The sequence below is a fragment of the Pholcus phalangioides genome, unplaced genomic scaffold (assembly GCF_987345545.1).
Source record: "Pholcus phalangioides strain wild (caught in Gottingen) unplaced genomic scaffold, Ppha-v1.0 ptg000008l_1, whole genome shotgun sequence".
NCBI classification, from domain to species: domain Eukaryota; kingdom Metazoa; phylum Arthropoda; class Arachnida; order Araneae; family Pholcidae; genus Pholcus; species Pholcus phalangioides.
The window spans coordinates 8215162-8221575 of NW_028301601.1; positions in this window are offsets into that span (position 1 = coordinate 8215162).

Genomic DNA, 6414 nt, shown 5'->3' on the forward strand with positions numbered 1-6414 from the left:
TCTGTCGTCTGCTCATTAAGAGGTTCTTTGTTTTGCACGTCTCCTTATGCTCAAATAAAATAACCGAACTTTCAGTTTGAATTTCCAGCTCTGTTTATGAGCTTTGTTTAAAAGGAACTCAGCGGAATAAAGAACATAGTTTTTATTTTAAACTTCATCATCACCACATGAGTCACTTTTAAAATTGAGATTAGATGGCAGCACATTACTATAAAGTGGGAGTGTGGAAAAGCAAATAATTCCAGAATTAATGAAGCAAAATGCAGAATTAATGAAGGAAAATTCCACCATTGATGAAAGAAATTATTCCAGCATTAATGAAAGAAATTATTCCAGCAATAATGAAAGAAATTATTCCAGTATTAATGAAATGAATAATTTGATCTTTTTCATATTTAGATGAGTTCACTCCTCTCTGTGCTTTTCTTTTAATCTTGCGAGCCACGTGATGTCCTCGCATTTCCGGCATTTGATGTCGCTGCCGTCACGGCGGCTGCATGCTCTCTCCAGTAATGAGGCTTTTTGGATCACGTGATATTTCCCTCTTTCTTGAGAGACATACAAGGTAACCAATATGGCGACATCCTGTGCGACTCATGAAAGAAACAAATCTAAATTAAAGAAACATAGAGAGATTTTTTCTTTTTCTTTTTAATGGGAGCTAGATATTTTGAATTTTTTTTTAAGTTCAAGTTATCGATCTGCCTGTTTTTCCTGCAAAAAACGCTTGATTAAAGCTGCGGAATTTCTTCAATGTAATTTATATGGGCCCATAATTAATTTCAAAACATTCTAAACTATATGGATTGATGCAATTGGATAATATAAGACAATACGAAGAGACATTCCCCTTTTCACGCTTGAGAAGATATAAATAAAAAGATGCAATAAATGTTATTGCATGAATATCCACCTCAAAAGTGGCTTGGGCTCATTATTTTATATTTAATTTTCTATGCTTCGTATCTCTAAGCGAGTATCCGAGATCAACATGGGCGGAGATACGGGGGGGGAGCGTGGGGGCATTGCCCCCCAGTATCAAAGGTGAAGTCGACTGATCTAATGTATATATGCATATATGAATTGACATCATCATCATCGTGCCCCCCAGCAATAATGGCCATGCCCGCCCCCCAGACTTCCAAGTCTATTACCGCCTATGGAGCTCAATATTCCGAAAATCAAAAATTCAATTCAATTTTTAAAATTATTGATGTGGTGGAAAACCCCACTAAATTTCCGCATTTCTACGCTAAAATCGGCAATTTTACCATTGATCTCTGGGGATAATCTTAGTGTTTGTCCCTCAGAGTGATGCTGATGCTGATTATAATCATCATCAGCATCACTCTGAGGAATGGACGTCCATTCGAAAAGCCTCGTATAAGCTCGAATGATACAAAGTCAAGACCAGGGCCGCAACTAGGGGAGGTGGAGCAGGCGGATCTCGTGTCCCGGGCGCTGGATCAGAGGGGGCACAAATTTCATTCTCAGACCTTACCTTCAACATTACAAGGGGGCGCCAAATGTGCACTTGCCCCTGGTGACCAAGCATCTAGTTGCGGCCCTGGTCAAGACCGACCATGTTTACATCAGGTACCCATGTCTATTGAATATTTTTACTGGGTGGTCCTAGAGCCCTAAGCAGTCATAGAGAACGTTAATCTACATCTTTACTTGTTGGATATCTGAACGATCATTGGCACGTTTTCTTTTCTTCCAACTGGCACTTTACGGGAAGAGTTTTTTACATCGATGGTAGTCTGTAACAGCAATATAATCAGGGACATAATTTCATGTGGGCTTGGCAGATTCAACATGTGGGTCACCCACTTAGCTCAGTACAGATACAGATAGATTAACGTCCTCTATGCCTGCTTAGGGCTCTAGGACAGCTTTAGTTCATAACGTCAGAGTGCAATCTTGTACAAAAACAGTTGCGAAAATGATCAGGAACAACAGAACTGTGGGGAACAAAGTACAATGAAGAAACAGTCTTGGCATAAAAAAAAAAAAACAAACCTGGTAGATGATGCAAAGAAAAAACACAAAAATCTCAGCTCCTATAAAAATGAAAGCAGCTAATGTCAAAAACGATTACATTTTCCCATGAAAATTTCAAATTCCTTGATCAAAGTGCCCGGAGTCACTTCAATGAGTGTGTGCCAGTCAGATATCTGATTATTACCAAGGCCTACATTCTGCAGACAGCATTCCCTAAAAATTGACCATTTAGGACACGTAAATAAGAAATGGTTGTTAGATTCACAATTGTTGCCACAGATACAGTCAGGTGAACTTATTTGATGAATTCTGTGAAGGTAACCATTGGTAGGTGCTCTGTTGGTCATGAGACGATAAAAAAAGTGATTCAAACTTGCGGCTAGTAAAGTAGGGCGAAAATTTTTTAACAGCATCGCAGAGACGATCTGCAACTGGATAAAGGGGTTGATTACAAAAATATTGATGAATTGATGATTGCCAATTTTTGTGTGAAAGATTAATCACATCCTCGAAGTAAGCATATGTAGGGAAAACTGGATTTTGGGAATCAACTGCTGTACGTGCTAGATGATCTGCAAGCTCATTGTAGAAGACACCCTTGTGGCCTCGACACCAAACTAATGAGATTCTTGTCGCCCGCAATGATGCTAAATATAAGGCATAAAAAGTTGCTAAAACCACGGAATGAGATTTTGGATTGATGTTGGCGATTGCTTGAATAGCTGATTTGCTATCGGATAAAATTATGTAGTTTTCATTACTGACAATGAATTTTAGTGCTGCGATCATTATTGCAACACATTCTCCAGTGAAGACAGATGAGCAATCATGGAGCGCTGCCTGAAATGAATTACGAGTTTTTGAACAGAAAATTCCAATAGAGGTATGAGCTCCTTTTGAGGCATCTGTAGCTATAATAGTAGAACAATACCAGAATTTTTGTTCATGTTCATAAAATAGTTGCTTTGTGAGGAGATCATTTGATGATGTTTGAAATGGAAGAGAACTGGTTGTGAAATCAATATTGGTGATAAGCCAAGGAGGATTCGCAAAAAACAGAGGTTGAAGAGGAATAAGTAAATTGTTGTCCTGGATGAATTGAATAATAGAAGGATCCAAAATTTTAGTATGTAAGCCTTGACGGTCGAAACTGAAATTAGAACAAATATGTTTTAACACAGAGCTGTAATGGGAAGCTCTAGCTTTGATAATATGATTAGTGGCGTTTTTTAACAAAAACAGTGAAAATGGAGGTTTTCCACAGATGCTGAGTAACAGAGGAATCGGTGTAGAGATTGGAAGACCAGTAGCAATGCGAAGGGATTGGTGATAGATAGCAGAACACTTTTGAATATTTTTCTTGGAGCTATTATGCCACAAGAATGAACTGTAATTCATGAAGCTTGAAGTAATGTTAGAACAGATAGCCAAAAGTTTATGCCCTTTAGCTCCACGAAGCCTGCCTTCAATCAACTTCATGATATTACAAATGTTAATGGCTTTATTGGAAATGTGATTGATCTGGGGGCTCCAACTCAGCTTTTGATCCCAAATAACTCTAAGAATCTTGATATTTTCCTCGTAATTTATCTGAGCACCGTTGATTTGGATATTTGGGAGAAAAGGAATATTTTTTTTCGTAAAAATGCTGTAACTGCATTTCTCAGTAGACAGAACAAATCCCCACTGATCCATCCAGTTTGAAGCAAGGTTTAAGGCAGAATTCAATTCGTCTGTAACATCATTCAAGTCTGATTTACTGATCCAAAGAAAAATGTCATCAGCATAAATGAAGGGATGAATGGAGTTGGGAAGGTTAGAAAGAATGTCAGAAATATATAGATTAAAAAACCATGGGGAAGTAACACATCCCTGAGGCAATCCCCCTTTTTAAGTCAATCCAATCTGACTGATGATTTCTCCAACTAATGATGCATTTTCTGTCCATCAAAAAATTCTCCATCCATTTAACGAAAGTTCCATGAAACCCAAAAGATTTGAGCTTGTATAAAAGTGCAGAATAGATGACAGAGTCATAGGCGCCTTTAATATCAAGAGAAACAATGACGACAAATTCTTTGAGCCTGAAAGTATTAGAAATAAAGCATTTTAAGTCATTAAGAAGGGTTTGAGATCCAGAACGTGGTTTAAAGGCATAAATATTCGCTGGGAAGAGTTTGTATTTTAATGAGATCCAGTTGAGTCTGTACAGAATTATTCGTTCCCAAATCTTCAGTTTTACGTTTGTTAATGTCAGTAGACGATAAGACTTAGGACAACTTGGGTTTTTATTAGGTTTGAGTAAAAAAATTATTTTTCCATACTTCCAATCCACTGGAATGGTTCCAGAGAGCCAAATTTTGTTGTATTCAGCACACAAGAGATGAATTCGATAGTCAGGAATTAAAGAGTATGATTTAGCGTTGATACCATCAGAACCTGGCGAGGTGTTGGCGAGGTGTACGACGAATTGCAGATTTGAGCTCTCCAATGGTAATTGGAACATTCATCAAATTAGAGAAATCTTGATGGGGGCCACTGAAACAGTCAAAGACCTTGTAAGTGTAATTATTTATAAGAGATGACTGGAGAAGATTTAGCTGATCCATAGGGTTCACCACTTCTAAATTGTTGACCTGGAACACAAGATGACGATCCACTTGGAGTTTAGACTGGATGAGTTTGAGTTTTCTAAGAATTGTAAAAATCTTGGGATAAGTGGCATGAATAAACATATTTTCTGACATAAATTCCCTTTTTCGGAGGTTAAGCTCCTTCTTGAATTTTGCATTATTTTTCTTAAAGATGATCCAACACGGTGGGCAAGGGCATCTCAGATATTGTCTGAATGACCTTTTCTTGCAGATGAACAATGATCTTAAGGATGCATCAAAATATTCATTATATTGGTGAGGATGTGATTGTACCTTTTTTGTAGCTGATATGCAGGAATTTTCTACATGATCAGAAAAAGAGCAAGTATTGTCAAACGATGTCAACTTTTCTTTGAAGAAATCCCAGTTTGTGGTGGCTATTTTGCGAGAAAATTTATTTACCCGAAGATTGATGTCAAGACAAATAGGCATATGATCACTGTCGTAAAGGAAGTCACTGCTGTACCAGTTGATTTTACCCATTAAGTTTGAAGAACAAAAACATAAATCTATTGTGTTAGACGAATTGCTTGAAAAATGAGTAGCACACTTGGGTTGGATCAAACAAACTGGGTTTTGTTGAAGCCACAAAAAAATATTTCTGCCAGCTGTGTCTGTCCGAGGACTGTTCCAAGAAGAATGGGACGAATTAAAATCACCAACAATGATGAATGGAGACGAGATTTTAGAAAGAATGGTATTCATGACTGTAGGGATTTCGGAAGTGTCAGCCAAATAGGTGTTTGCTATACGAATGTACTTGTTATGGAAATGAATCTTGATAATGATTACTTCAACGCCTTGAAGACAGAATTTATGAATTACGTGTGAAGGGTATGTAGAGCGAACAGCAGTGAGAACACCACCTCTGCCTGAGCTGTTGTCTCGGTCACATCTGTAAATTATAAAGTTTGGTAAGTGGAAACGGTCATTACATGTAAGGAATGTCTCCTGGAGACAAAGTACATCATAATCTTTTTGAAAACGAAGAAGGTGTAATCTCTTGTTATTGATGCTGCGCAAGTTCCATTAAAGCACCTTCAATGATGTAAACATACAGAAAATTGAATAATCTTGACTAAAGTAAAAAGAACAAAATTATGAAAACCATGAATAGCTTATTCAATGAAGTAAAATTGAAAATGGACATATCTGCAAATCTAGCAGTTGAACACAAAAAACAGTACTGACTGACTTGTACTGAAATAAGAGAGGGGAAAAGAAAAAAAAATTATCATTGATTATGATGGTTTGAACAGTTTCGCTTTGGTGTGACTGTAGAGGACTCTAGTAATGGCTGCGGCGCAGGAGTATCCTTTGAAGGAGGAACTTGTAGTTTATTTTTCTTATGAGGCAGCTCACTGGTGAATGCAGATGCGATCAGCTCGCTGTTAAGTGCAGATGACAATAGTGGTACTGCTTCCTTGATGACTTGAGATATCAGATCTAGAACAATTGATTGAATAGCTTCAGTGATCAGTGCATGCATGGGGATTTTCACATCTTCAATTATTTTTTCACGCATTGTTTCGATTTCTTAACGGACCAAATTTTGGATATCGATTTTTTAAGTCTGTGATAGTTGATGGCACACAATTTATACTTGCTCTGTCGGCAAAAGTTGGCGATTTATCTTGGAAGAATTTGCGAGCTTGGTGAATTGGAATCCGCTTGATTGTTTTGTACCTGATTATTTCTGCCACTTTAATAAATGTTGGGCACTTCTTGTGCATGGGATCATGACCTTGAGCGCAGT